The following is a 23,856-nucleotide window of genomic DNA, read 5'->3' on the forward strand; positions in this document are numbered from 1 at the left end:
ATATTGAATAAGAAACGTCTTGTTTCGACTTCCCCTCATTAGTTCTAGATATTGATTATCTTATCTTAAGTATTCAGACGATCAAGAGCTCCAAGCAATGTGATTTTCAAGAATTTTCATCTTTTTTTCTGAAGCAATGTGTAGCTTCCGTTGCAGACCCCTTGTTGCATATATTTAATTTATCATTAAAGTCTGGTATCTTTTTGGATGAATGGAAAACTACTTTTATTCAAGCTATTCATAAAAGTGGTAGTAAAACTGACGCTTCAAACTATCGGCCAATATCGAAGATCCCTGTAATTTCAAAATTTTTTGAGAAAACGGTGATGTTTAAATTATCGTCCGTAGTTAAGCGTTATATTTGCCCATGTCAGCATGGCTTCGCTCCGGGGCGTTCAACAGTAACTAATCTGGTCGTTTTTTCGAATTACTGTATCTCGTCTTTTACTCATGGTTGTCAAGTTGACTGCATATATACGGACATATCCAAAGCTTTGTTGTTATTGATAACGTAAAGTCATCACCTTATGTAGCAAACTCAGGTGTGCCCCAAGGTAGTATCCTTGGCCCGCTTTTCTTTATTCTCTTTATCAACGATGTAAGTGCTTGTTTCAAGCAATGCAATTATCTCCTTTACGCTGATGATTTGAAAATTTTTTTCAAAATCAAGAACGAGTCTGATACTCTCATACTACAATCTGAGCTAAATAATTTTAATGAGTGGTGCTGTAAAAATAAGCTTGCGCTAAATGCCAATAAATTTTATTACATAACTTATTCCAAATTATGTAATAAATTGATTTCATCTTACTATGTCTCTAATAAGCCGTCACTTTGGGTGAATAAAATTCGGGATTTAGGTGTTGTATTTGATTCGTCTTTTACATTCACCGAGCACTTAAATTTTATTATCCCCAAAGCATATTCCTTACTGGCCTTTATTAAAAGAAATGGATCCGAATTTAAGGACGCATATAGAAAAAAACTATTATACAATGCCTTTGTACGGTCAAGGCTTGAGTATGGTTCCATAATATGGAATCCTTATTATGAGGTACACAATAAGAGAATCGAACGTGTGCAAAAAATATTCACGAAGTACGGTTTAAACGACATAAACTTCGATCTGCCTCTTCCTCCATATATCTCTAGGTGTAAGCTAATTAATCTTCACACATTAGAAAGTAGAAGAGTAATTACATCTATAATGTTTATTTATGATATTTTCAAATGATATTCCAAATGAAATTGCCCAATACTGTTAGAGTCTTTGAACTTTTATGTTCAATCACGGACTTTGCGCCAATATACTATGTTTGTAATTGACCAGTTTAGGTCTAATTACGCACTTAATGGCCCGATCACTCGCGCTCTAATTGCTATTAACTCAATCAATAATAATTATTGTATTGATTTTTCGATATCTCGTCAAAGTTTTAAAAATATGTTATTTTCCATTCTAAATTAACTTTACTGTAAATAAACATTATGTTTAATAATGTTTAATATAGTCTGTAAGATACTTGTAAATCATAGACTGAATAAAGAAATATGAAATATGAAGGTAAAAGTGAAACAAAAATGTGGATAAAAAATCACACCGCGGCACCCTTTATTTATTTGTTCTTGGTTTTGATGTTACGTCCCTGATAGCGACCGATGCCTGCCACCAAACATATAATTTGCAGTCCACCTTCTGAGACTACGCGGAGTCTTGCTGTAAGGTGATGTGATTGATTTTCGTCCAGTCCAGTTATTTTGGAGTTGATGGTTGTTGTAATCGGCCATGTTGGTGGTGGAAAAGTCGTAGGTTTTCAGTCAAATAAGGTAGTGGGACGGCTTCACGATAGGAGAGATATCGGGCGGTATGATTCCTCTCCGTTAGCTGCATTTACAGGCTTTAGCAGCGGTACCGCCCTCACAATTTTCCATTTTTTCAGGTATGACGAAAGTCGACAGAGCGAGGTTTAAGACATGCGCCAGGTAAATAAGTCCCTCATTGCCAAGGTTTTTAAGCAGCGGTATGGCAATTCCGTCCAGGCTTACTGTTTAAGATGGCTTCGAAAGTTTTATGGCTTCTTCAACCTCTTCGGCGGTGATGCTAATAGCAGACGCACTGAGCTTTATTTTTATGCTTATGTGCGCATCTGATGGCTAGCCGTCTGTATTTGTCAAAAGAGGAATGTACAACGTACTGCCGGCCTAACACGCTCACTCACATCTTCGCATCCGATAGCACTTTATCGCCGAAGGTGATGGATATTATGTTAATGGGTCTAGTCGAATTTGAAAGGTACTTTCCGGTTGACCATAGATTACTAACACCGTTGGAGAGATTACAGTTCTTTATACGCTCTTCGCATTTCGCCTGCTTGTTTTTATCCACAAGCTGTCTGATGCCCAGGTTTATGTCTATGAATTGGAGATCGCCAGGTCACGCTCTCTCGCTAATGTTGCGGCCTCCACAGGAAAATTTGACAGGATTTCCGAAACAAGCACGACTGAACTGTTAATCTTCAGTAAGAGCATCAAAAATACCTGCGTTTCGGGTGCCTTCACTAAATGGCACAGAAGTCTCGCTCTCAACGAGGGGTGAGTACCTTGGTATCGAAGTATACAACAAGCTGAAGTGGTAAGAAGAGCCGAGAAGGCCTACATCGCATACTACTCACGCAAGAGAATAGTGAGCAGAAACTGGGACCTAAAGCCAAAACGTATGATGTGCCTTTAAACAGCCGTCAGAAGACAGAGGGTTAGCGTGGTGACCTGCCTTGGATAACCAAGCAACCCTAAAAAACTACAACAGGCGCAGGAGCAACAGGAACACTTAGGTCGTGTTAAACTGATGCGTTAAATGTTATCCTAAACTTGCTGCCGCTTGACCTCACCATACGCCATATGCTGGAAGGGAAAGCAGTATGGCCACTGCGGTATTCTGAGAATTCGAGAACAGATTATCTTTTGCACGCACTGAACTTTGGCAAGAGTTTTAAGGTGAATCTTCCCTCGAAGACGGGTTTGCAAGAAGGGCTCACCTCCTCCGTGTCCAAAATGGATTGTGATGTCGTGGCAGGTGTTATGTCGAAGAGCTAAATGTCGTTATCTCTATCGTCTTCCAAACTCAGCTAGCATCTTCCAAGCAGAGCTACAAAAAATATAGGGGCCTATTATTTCCTGTTGGAGAATCAAGTAAGCGGATTTAAGGTATGTATATAGTCTGACCGCCAAGCAGCGCTAAAGGCGCTTAAATTACCATTTACATCACATTCAATTGGGTACCTGGTTACAGGTATATTTACGGCAATGATAAAGTGAATGAACCACTAAAAGCCAGTGCATCGTTAGATATCACAGAGGCCATCACGGTGCACCGAACACTTACATTAATAAAGAGAGATATTCTGACCAATTTCAAATTCTGACCAATCTGTAATTGGTATTCTACAGAAAACAAACTTGAACAGACTTTGGCCAAAAAAGAACCGAGAATTAGAATAGGTCTAGAAAAGAAATATTTAGAATCATGACCGCAATTACCATGGACGTTCGGCCTACACGCGTAGATAATGGGTGTCCTTTTCAATCACCGGCGTAGGACTGTATACAGCAGGATTGTAAGGAAACAGTCACACATTTCCGCTGCGAGCGTTCTGACCTGACGCATATTAGTTCTCATACTTTAGGCAGATGTGTGTTGCCCGATTCAAAGGCGGTATCAAAATGCTCCGTAAAGGACATTGGTAGATATATTGATTTAAGCAAATGGTTTGAGTAAAACAAACACAGAGAACAACAGTTTAATAGTTAATTGATTCCACGAAAAAGTGCATCAAAATAAATGGCGGCTCGAACGCTACTTCGGCCCGGTCTCTTCAGCCGGGCAGCACAGCAACCAACCAAGAAGAATGACTGTTATATGTTGCTATGCAACGTCTCAAATCGCTTAGATGGTTAAACTCGGATTAATGAAAGTTTTAGCTGTGTTTTTTTACATCTATATACATATGCACTTAAACTCTATATGGACTGCCAAGTGCGTAACTTTATTTACACTTCTAAAATTGCTGCGCAGAAAATTAGTACTCCTAAATGATGCGTGTCCACTAATCAGCGCAACCGATTCAGCTATAAGTTATACACTTTGGCCAAGAGGTGCGTGTATGCGCTATTCGGTACACCGTGAAATTAAAATTCTGAGCGGTCCGCTCCGCTTGTTATTTAACCACTGGCGCTATATGGGTCTCCTAAACATTATCTAAGGCCCGGTTTTTCAGTAGTTGGTTAAGTTAAGCTTAAACCAAGTTGGCTTGAACTCTAGTCAAATTTAAACTCCAGTTAAACTACTGGGCAGTTTTTCAGTCAGAAGAATCAATCTTGCCAATAAGTGCTACTTTGGACTAGGTATGCAATTGAAAAGTAATGTCCTCTCAGGCCAACCAAAATCATACTCTACAAGAGAAAAGTTCTTCGAAAGATTTATGGACCTCTACGCATTGGCGATGGTGAGTACCGAAGAAGATTTAATGATGAGCTGTACGAGCTATACGCAGACACCCACATAGTCCATCGAATTAAAACGCAGCGGCTGCGCTGGCTAGGCCATGTTATGCGAATGAAAGATGATGCTCCGGCCAAGAAAGTGTTTCTATCGCAACCCGCCTATGGAAGCAGAAGTAGAGGGCGGGCCCCAATCCGTTGGAAGGACCAGGTGGAAAAGATTTAAACTCCCTTGGTGTGACCAATTGGCGGAGCGAAGGAGCGACTGGCGCGCCTTGTTGGTCGGCCATAACCGTTTAGACGGTTAAGCGCCAATTAAGTAAGTAAGTAAGAACTTGAATTGGAAACTCTGATCGTGAATTTTAATTTTCTGAACTTTAGTTGTAATTTTCTGAACTTGAATTGTAATTTTCTGAACTTGAATTGCAATTTTCTGTACTTGAATTATAATTTTCTCAACTTGAAATGTATTTTCTGAACTTGAATTGTAATTTTCTAAACTTGAATTGCAATTTTCTGAACTTGAATTGTAAATTTCTGAACTTAAACTGGAAATGGTGTAGTTATTCTTAAACCAGATAGTACCCGAGTTGATATCCAACTCCAATCACTTCGAGAAATTTTGTAAAATTTAGAGTTCTCGAGTTGATCTCTAACGTTATTATCATTATCAAATTATTATCCAATCTTTCAGAGATTTTGGGAAGTGTACAGTTCTCAAATGAATATCCAAAACATTTCTCCAGCTCATTTCCTACATTGGATATCGAGTTGACCAGCAGCTGTTGTGAGAAATAAACATCTGGTTGATAACAGTAATGAAGCGTAATTAGTCAAAAATAAATTATATATATTGTAACGAATATTAGCAGCACTAAGGGATACTATTATCTCTAAGCCGATGCTAAGCAGTGACTTGTATGCACCTCAATAATTCAATCATTATGTGTACACATATGTACGTACACGCACCGGAGAAGCAACGCACAAACACAAATCAGTAAACGAGAAGACGAATGGTTAGCCCATTAGCGTGAGAGTAGCCATAGAGCTCACGTAGCGCGCACCCGTACCCGAAGTAATGCTAAACGCGGTCCCAGGTACGGGGATTTCCGCGGGCCGTGGGAGGTTAGGTTTTAGTGGGTAGGCCTTCATGGAAGAAGGGAGTCCTACAATCGGAGAGTCTCGCAGTGAGGCTTAAATATCCCGGTCAGTGCATAAAGCATTTCCTCCTGACATGCAGATATCTTATCTGAGATGCTCCCAAAAGTATGCAATTATGGAAGTGTCGCTCACAAATACACGCGCATATGAGAGCTATACACGTGCATCTGTAGTTATAATTATATAGCAGAAACTAAGTAAATTCTGGAAGAGCCTAGAAGTATGCAAACGAGAAATCACAGAGTATAAAAGGCCGCAACAGTAGACGCGCGACAATCAGTTTGATTTAAGACGCTATCTGGCGAGCAATAGTAGTGTTATTGTGAAGATCTTTGCATTATTGAATAGTGGAGTTATTTATTCAACAGTTTAGTGATTCGAACGTTATCAGAAGATTGCAAATAAGGGGAATTGCAGTAAATTCGTTACAATTGGCGTCAGAAGAGGAATTGTTGAATAAATTCCGAAGACTTCGAATACAACTTGGACATGACAAGGTGGAGTGAATTGAAGATCCAGCAACTGAAGAAGGAGTTGGAGGGCCGTGGATTGAATACAATCGGCAATAAACTCGAACTTCAGGCACGACTACGAAAGGCAATGGAATTAGAGGGAATTAACGTGAAAGAGTATTCTTTCCTCTTGATGGCGAGGAGACAACAAAAATTGAAGGGAAAAATGAAACATCGCAGACAGTTACGAGCACAGAATTGAAAATGATTTTAGCTGCAATATCTGCTCAAACATCGACAGTGTCATCTCAACTGGCAAAACAGAAGACAAGTATAGCATCCCAACTGGAATCACAAGAGACACGTATAACATCCAAGATAGAAGAACAAGAGGAGCGCTTATCATTGCAGGTGGCACAAATGTCTTCGCAGTTAGAAGCACAGGAAGCAAAGGTAACATCAAAGCTGGAAGCGCAGGATGCAAAAATCGCTCAATTTCAGGCAGAAGTCGATGATTTAAAAGGTCGTATGGAGCAGTAGCAACTAAATCGGCCAGCAGTTTCAGCGAGTTATCCAAAGGTAAAAACACCATCCTTTGACGGTTCTGTTCCTTTCCAGGTATTTAAGCTACAGTTTGAGAAGATCGCAGCAGTGAACAAATGGAATGCTGAAGATAAAGTTGCAGCTCTATTCGTAGCATTGAAGAGGCCAGCAGCCGAAATCCTACAGACTATTCCCGAAGGGGAGCGGAACAACTATGAAGCATTGATGGCCGCTGTCGAGAGACGTTACGGAACTGAGCATAGGAGACAGATATACCAAATGGAGTTGCTGAACCGCTTCCAGAGGCCTGGTAAAACATTGCAAGAGTTTGCGTCGGATGTTGAAAGGCTAGCACATTTAGCGAATGCGGACGCACCCGTGGAATACACTGAAAGGGTAAAGATTCAGAGCTTTATAAATGGCATGCAGGACGTCGAAACAAAGCGAGCTACATACGCAAACCCAAAGCCAACATTCGCAGAAACGGTATCACATGCTCTGATTCAGGAAACAGCGTCGCTTCTGTGTAAGCCAGTTTTCAAAGCACGCCGTGTGGAATTAGAAAGACCAGAGTGGGTAGACGCAATTTTAGAAGCTTTAAAAGGAACGCAACAGAGGAATAATGGTGCAATCAAATGTTTCAAGTGCGGTAACCCAGGTCACATTGCTCGTCATTGCAGCACCGATCCTGGTATTTCCAACTTGGGTGGCCGTAAACGCAAAGCTGGATGAGATGAGCAAGAGCGTGCCAGATGTAATCGAGAGCTAGCTCCAGCTGTTGAATGTCCTGTGATATCTATCTCGCAAATTGGAAGAAAATCGAGCAGTCTTGTCCTCAAAGGAAAGCTGGATGGCAAGGAGCGTGTACTGACTGTAGATACGGGCGCAACTCACTCCTTAATCCGATCTGATTTGGTCAATAGGAGAGAAAAGCCATTACCTGGAGCAATGTTGCGTACGGTAACAGGCGAGTATAGCCAAGTCCAGGGAGAAATAATATGTGAAGTCTTAATTGGGAAGATCATGGTTTTACACAAATTCATTGTGGCGGAGATTGCTGATGAAGACATATTGGGAATGGACTTCTTAGTTGACCATGACATCAACATCGATATGCAGAGAAGGGTTATGCGTTATGAGAACCAGGATGTACCACTTAACTTTAGTTTGGAGGAAGGGTTCAGCAGTAATCGAGTACTGGTCGAGAAGACTCGACAAATACCACGGAAGTCAACGGTAAAGGTTGATGGATCGAATGGGCCAAATAAAACGAAATCACTGACATTGACAAAACCAAAGGGACGCACGAAAACGAAGGAAAGAATTTCCCAGAAGGAATGCGAGGGTAGTTTCAAGCCAGGGTGCACCACTGTTGTGAAACGTGGGAACGATGCTGATTATGCGAAGCCAATCCGTCAAGCGCAAGCTCTGCGAAGTAGTTCATTTGCCAAACAACAGAATGCGAGGGAACGATCCAGGATAATGAGTAGTAAGATGAAACGCAGGTACGATGAGAAAAATAATTCGGAAGGTTTCTTGGCGGGAGATTTGGTACTGTTATACAACCCTCACCGGCGGAAAGGTGTTCCATCCAAATTTCGGTGCAGTTGGGAAGGCCCGTACAAAGTTGTGAAGAAGATCAGTGATACCATGTACCGCATACATAGTATTGGGAAACCACGAAATAGAAGAGTGGTACATTTGGAGATGCTAGCAGCATTTAGATCGAGAAATTTGTCTGATCGGGACGATCAGACTTAGGTGGAGGGCAGTGTAACGAATATTAGCAGCACTATGGGATACTATTATCTCTAAGCCGATGTTAAGCAGTGACTTGTATGCACATCAATAATTCAATCATTATGTCTGCACATATGTACGTACACGCAGCGGAGAAGCAACGCACAAACACATGCAGATATCTTATCTGAGATGCTCCCAAAAGTATGCAATTATAATTGTGGAAGTGTCGCTCACAAATACACGCGTATATGAGAGCTATACACGTGCATCTGTAGTTATGATAATATAGCAGTAACTAAGTAAATTCTGGAAGAGCCTAGAAGTATGCAAACGAGAAATCACAGAGTATAAAAGGCCGCAACAGTAGAGGCGCGACAATCAGTTTGATTTAAGACGCTATCTGGCGAGCAATAGTAGCGTTATTGTGAAGAACTTTAATAAAGGCCATTTTGCATTATTGAATAGTGGAGTTATTTATTCAACAGTTTAGTGATTCGTACGTTAGTAGAAGATTGCAAATAAGGGGAATTGCAATAAATTCGTTACAATATTTTATTTTGTTTTCGTGAAAAAACTGTTGAATGAAATCTTAAATTTGAGTCCAGTTAGAGAACCACAAGTGGGAACTAAATTTTTTCAACTTATAAAAGCATTTTTTGCTTTATAAAAAAATCCGACTTTTGCTGAGTATGCTATGATTCTCGAGTTGAGCCACTGTTTAGAAACAACTCTTGAGATTTTAGAAGTATGCCTAGTTATTAACACGATCTCTAACGGTGCTCAAACCCAAATGCTTGTTGGGTAGGTTAGGTTAGGTTGAACTGGCCGGTCCAAGAGGACCTCACATAGACTGATTGAGTCCGTAGAGTTACCAGAACCCTATCAAAAACCAGGACCTATGTTATAAAATAACTCCGTCCTCTTGGCAAATACTAGAAGCTTCCTAGGACTTAAGCCACTTGCTGCTTCTAGATCTGACAGCTGTATCACTCCTAATAGCTGGAGTCTTAGCCTGGCAAGTGCAGGGCACGAGCACAGAACGTACTCGATCGTTTCCTCCTCCAACCGGCACTTCCTACATCTGCTATCACTGACCAAGCCTAATTTAAAGGCATGTGACGCCAGAAGGCAGTGTCCAGTCAGAATACCCGTCATAAGTCTACAGTCCTCTCTTTTTAATGATAGAAGCAACTTTGTTAGTCTAAGATTGTAAGACCTACACACAATCTTCGACCCTTTACAGCCACGCGCTTGAACCCACGCCTTTCCCCCTTGGTCGACCATGTGCACCTCTCTCCTTTGCTTAATCTCGCCCAGTCTAATTGGGACGTCTACGGAGCAAGCTTCAAGGGATGCGCCCTTTTTAGCTAATTCGTCCGCTTTTTCATTCCCATCTATTCCCATATGCCCTGGGACCCAATATAGATGTATGCTTCTCCCTGTCCCGATTCTCTCCAGAGACTGCTTACACTGTAACACGCATTTAGATGATGTGGTATGCGAGATTATTGCCTTAATTGCCGCTTGACTGTCAATATAAAAGTTAACACGGTTGGAGCTTAAGTTATTCTCTTCCAGGGTTTCTACTGCTTTGGTTATGGCTAATATTTCCGCTTGGAAAACGTTACAGTAATCCGGCAGCCTGTAGGATCTGCTTATTTCCGGATCAGCACAGTATACCGCAGACGCTACTCCTTCCACTACTTTGGAACCATCTGTGTACACATGTATCGCCTCGTCCGCCATTTGCGCACCCTTGCGCCAACCGTCCACCTCTATTGTGGCCTTAAGATCTCCTTCGAAGCGCAGATAGGGAATCAGGTAGTCTGTTCGTCTTGTGATTGATGACGCGATACTACTATGGCCATATGGTCGGCGCTCAAGCTGCCCCGAGGCACCGAGCCTGGTTGCAGGTGTTAATGCTATGTTCTTTGCTACCAGGTCTACAGGTGGAATGTGCAGAATGTTTTTCAGGGCTCCCGTAATGCTAAGCATCGATAGTCTGCATACCCCCTCTAATTTTTTGAGGTATGTTGTTTTTTGTGGGGCTTTACACCAAACAAGAACCTCATAGTATAGAATAGGGCTTACAATCGCTGTAATGAAAAAGAGAGGGCGATAAGCCCTACGAACACCCCAGCATTCTTTTACATGCATAGAGTGCCGTTGAGGCCTTCTGCACCCTCTCCTCCACGTTGAGCTTCCATGAGAGCTTACTGTCTAGGATGATTCCTAGATATTTTGTGCAAGGTTTCTCCTGTAAGGTCATCCCTCTTAACTTAGGCCTGGTCTAATTTGGGACCTTGCACCTCTTTGTAAACAAGACCATATCCGTCTTCTCCGCATTGACTTTCAACCCGACCCTAGATGCCCAGGTATGAATATCCCGAAGCGCCCGATCCATCAAAGAACTAATCGTTGGAAGGCACTTTCCACTTATGACAATTGCAACGTCATCTGCGTAAGCCGTAAGTTTTACGGGTCCCTCATCGAATCGCCTGAGCAGTTGGTTGATGACCAGCGTGCACAGCAGAGGTGATAGCAGCCCTCCCTGCGGCGTGCCCCTGTCCACTGATTTCGTGGCCTCGTACAATCCCCATTGTGACGTAATCTTCCTGCAATTTAACATTCAGCCGGTCCATCTGAATAAGGCGGGATGTACTTTAATGTAATTAAGACCATCCATAATCGCCCATTTCGAAACATTATTGAAAGCCCCGGAAATGTCCAAGAAGACTCCTATAACATACTCCTTATATTCCAGGGATTTCTCTATGCTTATTACCACCCTAAGCAATGCGGTGTCTACCGACTTGCCTTTGGTAGGAAACCCACACGAGCAGTTCTCCAAGAGTGCGGTACATGATTCAGCCTTATGCACCCACCGAATATTATTTTAAGCCATTCCACGACCGCCATACTTGAAACTTGTAGCATGGCCGGGAATATACCGTCTGGGCCCGGCGATTTAAACTTAGAAAACGTTTTCACTGCTCATTCTATCTTGGTATAGGTCACCAAGCCCGGCACTACCCGCTCCGTGATCGAAGTCTGAGTGATGTCTGCCGGCTCTTCTAAACCGTCTCCCGATGCGAAATGTGTGTGGAGAAGCACCTCAAGGGATTCCCCACTATTACGTGACCATTCCCCGTTCTCTTTCTTTATTAGTCCCTGGACTATGTTTCGCCTTGCTAGGACTTTTTTCAACCGTGCTGTTTCGCTGGAGCACTCTATATCCGTACAGAAATTTTTCCATGAGATTCTCTTCGCCCTGGAAATTTCACGCTTGTAGATCCTCAGTAGATCCCTGTACTCGTTCCGACACGCTTCGCTTCCCGTGGTCTTTGCGAGCTTAAACATTTCTTTTACCTGTCTTCTTAGAAGAGCTCATGGCGGCTTTGCTTTTCCTCTGAATCTTCTTAGAGGGAAGCTTTGCTGTACGCAGTCATAAGCGTCCTTGTTAGGAATTCATTCGACTCCTCCAGTTCCTCCACATTGGCAACCTCTTTGGGTTGTTCCAGTTTTGTTTCTACATGTTTCTGGAATTAAGTGCAGTTCGTTGACCTAGGGTTTCTAAAGGTTCCTCCCTTCTCTACCCTCTTTAGGGAGATGCTGAAGCTGGTCGGAGAAGGATGGTCTATCAAGGACTATCCAATCATACCTTGATATATCAGGCTCGGAGCTCAATGTAATATCCAGAACATTGCTGGATGTTGGACCAATGTATGTATGGACATTTCACCTGTTGGCTATCTGCAAATTGGTTTGCAGGATGTAACAAAATAGAGATTCGCCTCTCTCGTTCGTATATGCTCCTCAGCACGTTGGGTATATTCGACGCCATTTTTCAAACGAATGCATTTAACTGATAGGTTAAGGCGGTGACACAATGACATTTTTCATATAGATGCGTTTAACACAAGCTTATGCATGCCAATAACATAGCCACAATCACGCAAGATGTTGCGTTTGTAAATATGAAGGAACTTCAGACTTGGCAATTGAAGTTTATTACGCCTTGCCCATTCACATACGAAATTTCGCGAAGCACTGTTGTAAACATTCTCCCTATACAACAAAAATACTTGCTAACATATTTTGTGTCGTATTCGATTGTTATATTGCAGCTTTTAATTGTGAAAAATGTTAGAAAATTTAGCAACCAGTGGGAAAAATAATTTGACTTGCAAAGTGTGCCAACACCCTTAGCCAAAGCAAATGTCAAATTCTTCTTCTTATGATTTGCTTGGAACAAAATTTCGGAGTTGGCTACTTTTCAATATCAGATGGCGCTAGTGTCGCTCATTCTACCATTCTCCATAAAAATACATGCAATCTACTCATAATGCATAAGCATGTGTTAAACTCATCTATATGAAAAACTGCTTATGTGTCGGAGCTATTAACTAAAGTGTAACCCTCCAGATCGGCCGCTTAAGCTCAGCTTAAACTTCAGTTAAAGTATACTGAAAAACTGCACAATACGTTTAAGCGTAGTTTAACTAACAAACTGAGTTGAACATGTACTGAAAACCCGGGCCTTAAATGGTTTAACTCGGATTAATGAAATTTGTATGTGTTCACTCAAATGGCGTCCCTTTATTAAAGGCCATGGCTAAAAACCTACATAAAGAAACCACACTGTACGCTTTAAGCCAAGTTTTTGTGTGAGAAAATACAACAATACTCAATGGCTAACAAAGTACAAAGGTGGTCGCTAAGGAAATTAGTTGAGCGCAGTCGCAATCAGTCTTCAAGTATTAGAGCAAGTGTTCGAACGGCAAACAAGGCTTAAATGGTGCGCATGCGCAATTGGAAAAGCGTTCAAACATACCCATACACACATAAAACCCAACTATAGTATATATATACATATTATATATGTATGTATATATGTGTATATGTAGATGCTTAACTTCTGGTAAAGTAATAAGAAAAATATATGACATGGAAAATGCAAAGTGATAAAAATTAGTTATACCTACGCTGAGAGACTTTCACTGTGCAAAAGTGTTTTAGAAATAAAATAAAAATATTGAAATCAATCAAAGTGCAAAGACAACAATGTATTTATGTATATATGTATAGTATATACATATGTATATATGTATTTTAACCCACAACAACAAAAAGTTGAGAATGGAATGTAATTGATTTCTGTGCAAAGTGCAGAAGACGGCAACAACAAAAAATTGCAGAAAGAATGTTGAACTATGTACAAAAAAAAACAAAAAGAGAATGTATTCTCAGTATATGTACATTAAAGTAAATGAAAATAAACTTTAATTTTTAATATGTATTTCTAAAAATATTTACAAAGATCATAGATTTTTTTATTATACCTTTTACCAATTTGAAAAAAAAATACTACACCTTTTCCAGTTTAAGTTCAGAAATTTGCAATTCATGTTCAGAAAATTGCAATTCAAGTTCAGAATTTCCAATCCAAATTCAGAAATTGACAATTCAAGTTCAGAAATTCACAATTCAAGTTCAGATTTTCCAATTCAAGTTCAGAAAGTTACAACTCAAGTTCAGAAATTCCAATTTAAATTCAGAAAATTACAATTCAAGTTCAGAAATTCACAATTCAAGTTCGGATTTTCCAATTCAAGTTCAGAAAGTTACAATTCAAGTTCAGAAATTCAACTTTGAATTCAGAAAATTACAATTCAAGTTCAGAATTTTCATTTCAATTTCAGAAAATTACAAATTCATAAAATTATAAGTAGGGTGTTATTTTTTAAAAGTTATTCCAATTCATACTACATAATGTAATACTTATATGTTATTTGCGGAAGTGTTGATGCTTCTGTACCCCAAGTTTTCTCCAAGGCGTGTACATCCCGAGCTATGAAATCAAAGGGAAGATACTCCGGCCATGAAAGAACTTGGAAAGTAAGTGGAAGGGGGAGACCTCCACGGAAATGCGAGAGGCAGGTGGAGGAAGACTTGATCTGTGCACACAGTACTTATACGTTACTTGCGGGATTGTGGACGCTCCGTTGATTTCGTCATCACTGCTGTCATTCTCAATGAAGATCAGTGCTTGTGACCTTTACATAGAATATAGCTGGATGTCCCTGTAACTGATCTCTTATGAGAGGAGGAGAGAAAAGAGAGGAAAGGGTTTTTTTCTTAGCTATCTCCTTCATATGAGCAAAATTGATTTAAGTGAGTTAAGAAGTCCAATGCTTCCTTAACAGATATTATGCCTTCATATCCTTGTATCAAATTATTTGCGCTAACATTTACCATCTTAACTACTTTAATTTCCATTGCATGAAAGAAAAAATTCCTGACAAACTTTCTGAACTTGAAATGTACTTTCCTGAACTTGAATTGTAGTTTTCTGAACTTGAAATGAAAATTCTGAACTTGAATTGTAATTTTCTGAACTTGAATTGGTATTTTCTAAACTTAGACTGGCTTTGCGCATAGTGAAACTCTGTTCGATGGTAGATTTACCAGGTCTGAAGCCGCACTGATAAGATCTAGTCAGCCGATTTACGGTGGGCTTCAATATTTCGCACAATGCGCTTGACAGGACCTTATATGCGATATTAAGAAGGCTGATTCCACGATATTTGGCGCAGTTTGCAGCATCCTCCTTCTTGTGGACTGGGCAAAGAAAAGTTAGATTCAAATCGACAGGCATGCACTCTTCCAACCATGCTTTGCAAAGAATGTGATGCACGTGGTTCTTGCTATTCTGACTTCCTTTTCCGCCTACCACACCGAAGGACCTGGGTTAAAGTCCTGAGCAAAGCAACTTCTCAAGTTTAGAAACAAATTTCAATTGGACTGGGGCTAAAAATAAGGGATGTATAAGAATAAAAAGAACCATTTAGGAGGAAAAGCGAGGGCAGGAGAAAGGAACTGAGAAAGAGATATAGTTAGACGAATATAGAGAGGTAGGGAAAGATAGAGCAGAGGAAGGACGAGAGGAGGCCATAGAGAAAAGAAGAGAGGGAGAAAGAGACGCAGAGATAGGAGTAACTAGGAGGATAAAGAAAAGGGAATAGAGGGATAGTACAAGGCAAAAACTGCTTAAAAGTTATGCAGCTATACCAAAGTTAGGGCAGAACAACATGTGCCGAATTTGCTAGTTGTTGTTGTTGTTGTAGCAATGCTCGCCCCACCTAATAGCCGCGACCGATCACAAATTGTCATCAATATCCTCTAACGGGAGTCCAAGGAAACTTGCCGTTTCAACAGGGATGGACCATAAGGAAAGGGGTGTTAGAGGCGTTGGTTCCACATTACAATTAAAGAGATGGTTGGTGTCATGTGGGGACACATTGCAAGCGGGGCATACATTTTGTATGTCGGGCTTGATTCTGGATAGGTAAGAGTTTAACCTGTTACAGTATCCAGAACGAAGTTGAGCAAGAGTGACACGCGTTTCCCTGGGGAGTATGCGTTCCTCTTCCGCGAGTTCTGGATATTTTTCTTCAAGTACTGGATTCACAGGGCAATTCCCGACATAAAGGTCCGACGCCTGTCTATGGAGTTCACCAAGGACCTGCTTGTGTTTTATCGCTTCATACGGCTGGACTGGTGCCGTATTTCCTCAAAATGCTTACGGAGATGACTCCTTAGGCCCCTAGGCGGTGCTGGTTCGTCAATCAGATGTCTGTTGGGATGCCCAGGTTTCTGGGTATTCAACAGAAACTGTGTTGGTCAGCATCTCATTTCTCTCCATGATGGGGAGTATTCTCGCCTCATTATGCAGATGGTGTTCTGGGGACATAAGAAGACAGCCCGTGGCGATTCTGAGAGCAGTATTTTGGCAGGACTGTAGTTTCTTGCAGTGGGTAGTTTTTAGGCTTGGCGACCATATGGGTGACGCGTAGCACGTAATCGGCTGGCTAATTGCTTTGTATGTGGTCATGAGCGTTTCTTTATCTTTTCCCCAGGTACTGCCAGCAAGGGATTTGAGGATTTTATTACGGCTCTGAATTCTCGGAACAATTGCGGTTGCGTGCGCACCAAAATGTAGATCCTGATCAAACGTCACACCCAAGATTTTGGGGTGTAGGACAGTCGGTAGCGTAGTGCCATCGACGTGGATGTTCAATATGGTCGACATTTGGGGCGTCCATGTTGTAAATAAGGTCGCGGAAGATTTAATCGGTGACAATGCCAGGTTTCGCGAGGCGAAAAAACTGGAGAGATCAGGAAGATAGCCGTTTATTTTATTGCATAGCTCATCGATCTCTGGGTCTGGGCCTGTGGCCATTATTGTGCAGTCATCGGCGTAGGAAACGATTGTGACTCCTTCCGGTGGTGAAGGTAGCTTAGATATATAGAAATTAAACAAAAGTGGGGATATGACACCACCCTGTGGCACCCCCTTTTAATTCTCCTTGGTTTTGATGTTTCGTTTCTGAATTGCACCGATGCCTGCCGACCACCCAGATAATTTGCGGTCCACCTTTTAAGACGTGGGGGAAGGGTAGACCCTTCCAGGTCTTGCAGTAACGAGCCATGGTTGACCGTATCAAAGGCTTTTGATAGGTCTAGCGCTACGAGTACTGTTCTATGGTGGGGGTATTGATTCAAACCGCAATTTATCTTGCTAGTCTTATATATCGTTGATGCATATGCAATACCACCTATCTACCAACTGCAAAACATCCCAACTGACGAAAGTGGCAAAAATGAGATTTTGTAACCCTGCATTCCAAGCATCGAGTTTCATCTATAAAAATATAAAACTTCGTATTCCAACAGAAAATTCCATAAAAAAAACGGTAAATGCAAAACCGCATGTAAAGCGTGTAGTCAAATTTTATTTGCAAAACCAACCATCATTTAGTTCTGCTCAGCAAGTTGATCAACCAAGTGTCAATACTACGGACAGGGAGTGGGCTAATTTCTTTGTGTTCTTTGCTTTTCAATTTTCCTCAAATTTTAACTTTTTGTGAATATATGTACATACATACCAGAAATTGCTTCAAATGAAGGATCTGATATAATTATGGAAAAGTGTTTGAAAGGTAACAAAAAAAAGAAATAATGTGCTTTATATACATATATAATATCAAAGTGTTTGCATGTATGTACATTAAAATATAAATTTAGATGCTTGGGCGACTCCACGAAGTTCTCCTGGAACTTCCTATTCAGAGTTGGAATTGTCGCCGTATACGCATGGGATGCGCATCTCAATAGAGAATTATGAAGAATTTTTCAATTTTCCCAGTATGTTCAATTCTCCTGTTAAGAAGGTATAACCAAAACCAAAACTATTTGCAAAGAGGTCAGAATATACATAAGAGGAACCTACGCAATTCAGAAGGTCGCGGGTAAGAAATTCACCGCGTGGTAAGAAAATTCCTCCACCTCCATAAGAAATACACTATGCGGCGAATTCCTTACCCGCGAGGTGGTGAATTGGTTACATGTAAAGAAATGTTCAAGGCGAATCTATACTAGCTGGTGGCAAAGCGAATTCAAACAATTCGCCTTGCGGAAGAATGTCAAGTGAAAAGAAAATTTTCATTGATTTCGATTAACTGACATTTTGTTGTACAAGGCTTTGTATGGAAAATTATCAAGAAGAAGCAATCAGCTGATGAGATAACACCACCTGTAATGAATTCGCCTTGGAAATGTTGTATGTGTTTCTTCCAGCTACGGCAAGAGCGAAGAGCGACACAGATAACAATGCGGCGGAATCAAAAAAACACAGCAATGATTCTATCAAAGGTGACTGTGATATTCATACTTCCACCAGAATTGAACACTTTCCAGAAATAAAAATTTTGGAAGAAAACAAAAATAAAAGACGAAAACGGAACAAATGGAAAAGAGAGATCAACAAAAAGAAAAGAATGCTTGGAGAAGAGTACATAGGGTTTCGCAAAACACAAAACAAAATAGTCCAAGATGTGCCACGAATGAAGAGAGTGCTTAATAAGTCAACTTGTGCTAAAGCTTACAAAAAGAGTAAAACATTTGATTGTAAAAGGTTTAGTGAGCAGCAAAGAGAACACATTTTTGCAAACTTTTGGAAAAACATTAGTTGGCAACAAAAACAAAAATATGTTTGCTCGCTGGTTCACGTTCAAAATACAAAAGCAACTAAGCGCAGCAAATTAAAGAAATCAAATTCTTTCGCTTATTTTCTCAAAGATGGTACCGAAAGGCGAAGGGTTTGCAAAAATATGTTTTTATCGACCTTAGGATTAAAGGCATGGACTGTACGTTCGTGGCTCACTAATACACAGGTTTCGTGCAGCTCTAAAAAGAAACGCAATTCCACGAAAAATTCCAAAAAAACTTGTAAAAAACTTTTTTACATCTTTGCCAAAGCTACCGTCACATTACTGCAGGTCAACATCAAGCAAACTCTATTTAGAGCCAGTCATTGAAACAAAATCACAGTTGTACTCTCTTTATAAGAATAACGCTCTCGAATTTTCTCTACCCGTAGTCCCAAGATGTTATTTTGATAATATCTTCTCCGAAGAAAATATATCTCTTTTTAAACCTAAAAAAAGATGAGTGTGATACTTGCATTGCTTTTAAGACCGGAAATATATACGAAGTGGAATATAAATGTCACATCGACCTCAAAAATTCAGCACGATTAGAAAAAAAGAATGATTACATTCTTGCCAATTCTGGAGAAATTCATTTAATTACCGTTGGCCTACAGGCTGTTAAACTATGCCCAAAATTAAACGCCAGCGCTGCTTATTATAAAACTAAGCTTGCTGTGCATAACTTCACAGCTTACAACTTAGTTACTAAAGAAGTTGTTTGCTATTGGTTTGATGAAACCGCAGCCGACTTAAAGTCTTCAACGTTTGCCAACTTTTATGTGGAATATATATCATCAATACTTCGTAAAGATGTAAAACCTGTGGTGATTTATTCCGATGGTTGCACACATCAAAATCGAAATTCTGTTGTCGCCAATGCACTCCTTAGGCTTGCCATTGAATACAATGTTGATATAACTCAAAATTTTTTAGTAAAGGGGCATACACAGATGGAGGTAGATTCGGTTCACTCTGGAATTGAGCGGAAATTAAAGAATCGGGAAATATATTTACCTAGCCAAGATATTTCGGCAACACAGGAATCCAGACGCAATGAGTTTCCATATATCGCACGAGAGTTGGACTACATATTTTTTAAAGACTGTGATAAAAAAGAATATCAATTATATGAATCCATACGCTCAGGTCGCAAAAAAGGGGATAAAGTCGTTTTCGATTTACGTGTCTTGAAATACTCTTCCGATGCATCAATCAATTATAAGTTTTCTTTCGAAAGCACTTTTCTAGAGCTTCCACACCGACCTAAACATAAATGGAATAAAAACACTCTTCACGCTCTTTATTTGTCTCGTATACCAATACAAAAATCTAAATACCAGCACTTAACAGAATTGAAACATGTAATTCCTTCAGACTGTCACTACTTTTATGACAATTTCCCTTACAAACAATAGATACTAAGATTTATGTCTGTAAAGTTAATTATAAAAAGATAAAAAGAAAGAATTTTGTTTTTATTCGATATGCGGGTTGGAAATATTTACGTGTAAAAATAAGAGGAAAATTTATTTGCAAAACCGTCTATAAAAAATAAAACTTACAGAAACACACAATTATGTTAAACTTCAGTTCAATACTAGTTTACTGAGGTAAGTTGCACCTAATAAAAGTAGAAAAAAGATTTCAGTTCCAAATTTATAATTAAGATTAAAAGAAAACTGGTTTTTTTCATCTCCTGTAAAATTTGGTTGCCGTCAGATAGGTGGTTTTGCATATGCATCAACGATATAAAATTCTCGTGTCACAGTGTTTGTGCCCTTCGAAACGGCTCGACCGATTCTCATGACAGGTTGCGAGCATATTGAGCAGGTCTGAGAATCGCATGTTATCTACATATTTTTCATACCCCATAATAGTAAGAATGATCCGCCCATAATTTTTTTCTTTTTTTAGACAAAATTTATTGTTTTAATTTTTAACGAAACAGCATTCAAAAATACATACAAACCTCTAAGACTGGGACTGGAAATAAGGGATGGGGATGGATAAATAGAACTAGACAGGAGAAAAACGAGGAAGGAGGAAAGAGACTGAGAAAGAGATAGCGTTAGACAAAGTGGAGAGATAGGGATAGATGGAGCGAGGGAGTGAGAAAGAGAGGGAGTTAGAGAGAAAAGAAGGGATGAAAAAGGCGGAGAGGAAGAAAGAGACTCAGAGTAAGGAGTGCATAAAGGATAAAGAAAAGGTGGAGGAGGGAGATTAAGAGAGAAGTTATTACTTCTTAAAAGTTATGCAGCTAGAGCATAGTAAGGGCAGAACAACGTCTGCCGCGTCTGCTAGTATAATATAATAACGTAGGACGGCAATTGAAAGAGAAGCTTTGCCGAAATCTCTCTCGTATATAGACCCAGGAAAATATATCAACTCAAAATGATACACCCCAATGTATATACATACATGCATAATAAGGTTATTTTAGATAATGTCGTAAAGTTATAACATAAAATACATACACCGAATTTAACTTGTGAAACAGGTGGAAACAACAATTACACTATGCGACAAAATAAACTTTTTTTCTGGGTATTGGACCAAACCAACTTTTTTGAGGAGATTGAGGCTTAAGTATAAAAAATACTGTCTCCATTTTTTGAAGTTAGCCTCCAAAAAATAGAAATCGGCTTACGAAGTTCGAAATTCTACATTTCGAAATTTTATTTTTTTGTTAACGCGTTCAGCAAATCAAAAAAGTAAAAATGTTGTCGTGGTCCGCTCTTTTCCCTTATTTGAAGGGTTGAATTCTTTTTTTTTTATAGAATTTCGAACTTCGAAAGCCGATATCTATTTTTTGGAGGCTAACTTCGAAAAACCGAGATAGTACTTTGTCTACATAAGCCTCAATCTCTACAAAAAAGTGGGTTTGGTCCAATACCCAGCCGGCTGTCGCACAGTGTTATCAGCACCGAGTGAAATGTATTCTTGAAGAAATTGTTTGCCATTTTACTTTATTCTCTCGCCGTCCGATGAAGTCGTTGATCATTAGAGTTTATTAAAATAGACTATTGTTAAATATACAGTTAAATCGTGTATATTACTTTAGCTCTTTTCTTATGTTAATGTCTCTGGTCGCACATATGTAAATATGTAGGTGTAAACCAATAACAATTTTGTGGCCGTATATAGGTATTAATTTAAAATTAATATGATACTCTGTTAGCCATTCCTCAATAATTGATTTATGTATAAATAGACAAAGGTATGTGGACAGCTAAATTTCGAAAATCGTCTAGAACAAAAACATATTTAATATGTAACTATTATAATACCCAGCAACATCTCAAACTTTAAAATTTCAAGTTTAAGGAAAGGCGGTAGTAATCAACGCAGCAATCAAATGAGTATATAGCATGCTATAACCGGCCATAATCCTTAGTCCACATAAAAGCCTTTTGAAAGTCAAAGAAAGATTAAAATACTTTGTTAAACATGTTGGCTTAGATCATAAATGAACGAACAGAAAGGAAACACAGCATAGAAGAGCACGTATGCACGGGTGCTAGCATCCCAGCTATCTGCTTCTACATATATATACTTGAATGTTAATACAGGGTCGTAGTCAGGCCTAGTGAGGGTAAATGGCTAAGATGAAATATTGTTGTGTTATTAGCCGTGTTTTTTTACACGCGTATACGTTTACGTTTGCGCGTAAAAAAATGCTTATCCTCGCTTAGATAATGCTTAAGAGACCCATCTCGCGGCAGTGGTTAAATAACTAGCTACAGAACAGGGTGTACCTAAAATCGGAGACCCAAACCTCTGGTGGCCAAAGTGTATAACCTATAGCTGAATCGGTTGCGTTGAATAGTGGATACACACCATTTTTAGAGGTGATACATTGAATTAGTGTTGAGGTGAAACATAGACACATATTTCAGTTACATCTGAGTATAATGCGTATTGAAATTTAGTAGTAATAATTTTATGCGCAGCAATTTCAGAGGTGTATTTAAAGTTTGTCGCTTAGCAGTCCATATAAAGTTTAAGCGTAAACGTACATAGATGTAAAAAAACACAGTTATTGTGGTAGCGATAAAGACAATCCGCGAAGGTTTTATGGTCGGTGGCCGGATATAGATCCGGTACGTTCCAAGCACCACTAATGTACAAACACCCCCATCTCGGGAACGATTAAATAAGACCACGTTGAACCTTCTAGGCCGTCCTGCCTTCCTCCTCTTAGTTTCTTGACGAACTAAAAGTTGCCAGAGCCTCACCTGCTAAAAAAACAGTATTCGCCCCAGGTGAATTAGGTTGACAATTGGGCTGGTGAAGCTATAAACTGCGCTGGCAATCTCTTGAAAGGTGTTATCGAATCATTTGGGTATTTTAGTTACCTCTTACGACAGGCATAGCTGCCGCGACTATATTCTAAGCCCGGTTACCCGCTGGCGGTGTTGAGACACCAGTGCATGTGAGGTGTACGTGAACCCAAAAATAGACATAGGAAACGGAACAGCCTATGCCCGGCTCTGCACAGCTAAAAGCGAGAAACAAAAAACTTTAAGGAAATCGATACGTAAAAGGGCTGCAACCGCAACAGACCCCCAATGATTTATCAACTCGTTTATCATACCTATTTTCTGACAGCACAAGTCAACCCCACGGAATTCAGAAGCAGTGGGAGCATACCTCTAAAGCACCGCTGAGGAAAATGTTGCTTACCGGTGACCAGGAAAAAACAACTGGTACGATACAGAATGAAGCGTTGTAACCGAAATAAAAACGTGGCCTACAGCGCTAAGTAAAAAACAAACGCACAAAGAAGAGTATGTGAACGCTACTACGAGAGTTGAAAAGGCAACCGAGACGCCTTTACAGGGAGAAAAAACAGTGCAAATACATAAATATAGTTTAAAAAGACTAAAAAACACCCTTTTAAATGTTTGATGTTGTTAGCACCGTAGCTCAAAGGTTCGTGTCTCCGCTATTAAGCACAACTCGTTTTGTAGCGAGTTATTTAACCGCTGCCGTTAATTTCCGCTGGATGGGTCTAACTCTCCTTTGCACGCCCTAGCCTATAGAGTTACAAACAAGCATACATACAAGTCAGCTAAGATAAGCCTGTTAGAAGGCGTGTGTGCTATAAGCTTGAGCTGCTAGCCACCAGGAATACCGCACGCAAATTTTATTTTATTAAAATACTTTGTTTATTTAGGAGCAAGTATTAACACAAACAACAACATCAGCTTTGCAATCGAGGACTAGGTAGAAAATTGAAAAGTAAAGTTCTCTCTCGGAAAACGGGAATCATTAACTTATCGTACCCATCCTGCTATATGGTGCAGAAGCATGGACCATGAGAACATCAGATGAGGCGGCTCTGGGAGTATTCGAAAGGAACTTTCTTCTGAAGTTTTACGGGTCTCTACGGGTTGGCGACGGCC

General features: G+C 40.0%; 1 protein-coding gene across 6 annotated transcripts in view; it reads left to right on the forward strand.

The window, feature by feature from the left end:
- Rab23 (RAS oncogene family member Rab23) overlaps window positions 1-23,856 on the forward strand; it is a 122,853-nt gene that overhangs the window by 48,954 nt on the left and 50,043 nt on the right. Inside the window, exon 1 of one of the 6 annotated variants that reach the window (XM_067791681.1) lies at window positions 13,105-13,197. The exons of 1 other annotated variant lie outside the window; for it this stretch is intronic. The gene's annotated coding sequence lies outside the window, so the exon portion shown is untranslated. Of the gene's footprint in view, window positions 1-13,104; window positions 13,321-13,374; window positions 13,665-17,245; window positions 17,402-23,856 lie in introns of those variants that run through there. 4 more of the 6 variants (XM_067791664.1, XM_067791668.1, XM_067791688.1 and 1 more) reach the window with 4 other exon arrangements.

The sequence above is a fragment of the Eurosta solidaginis genome, chromosome 1 (genome assembly GCF_040869045.1).
Source record: "Eurosta solidaginis isolate ZX-2024a chromosome 1, ASM4086904v1, whole genome shotgun sequence".
Classification (NCBI taxonomy): Eukaryota; Metazoa; Arthropoda; class Insecta; order Diptera; family Tephritidae; genus Eurosta; species Eurosta solidaginis.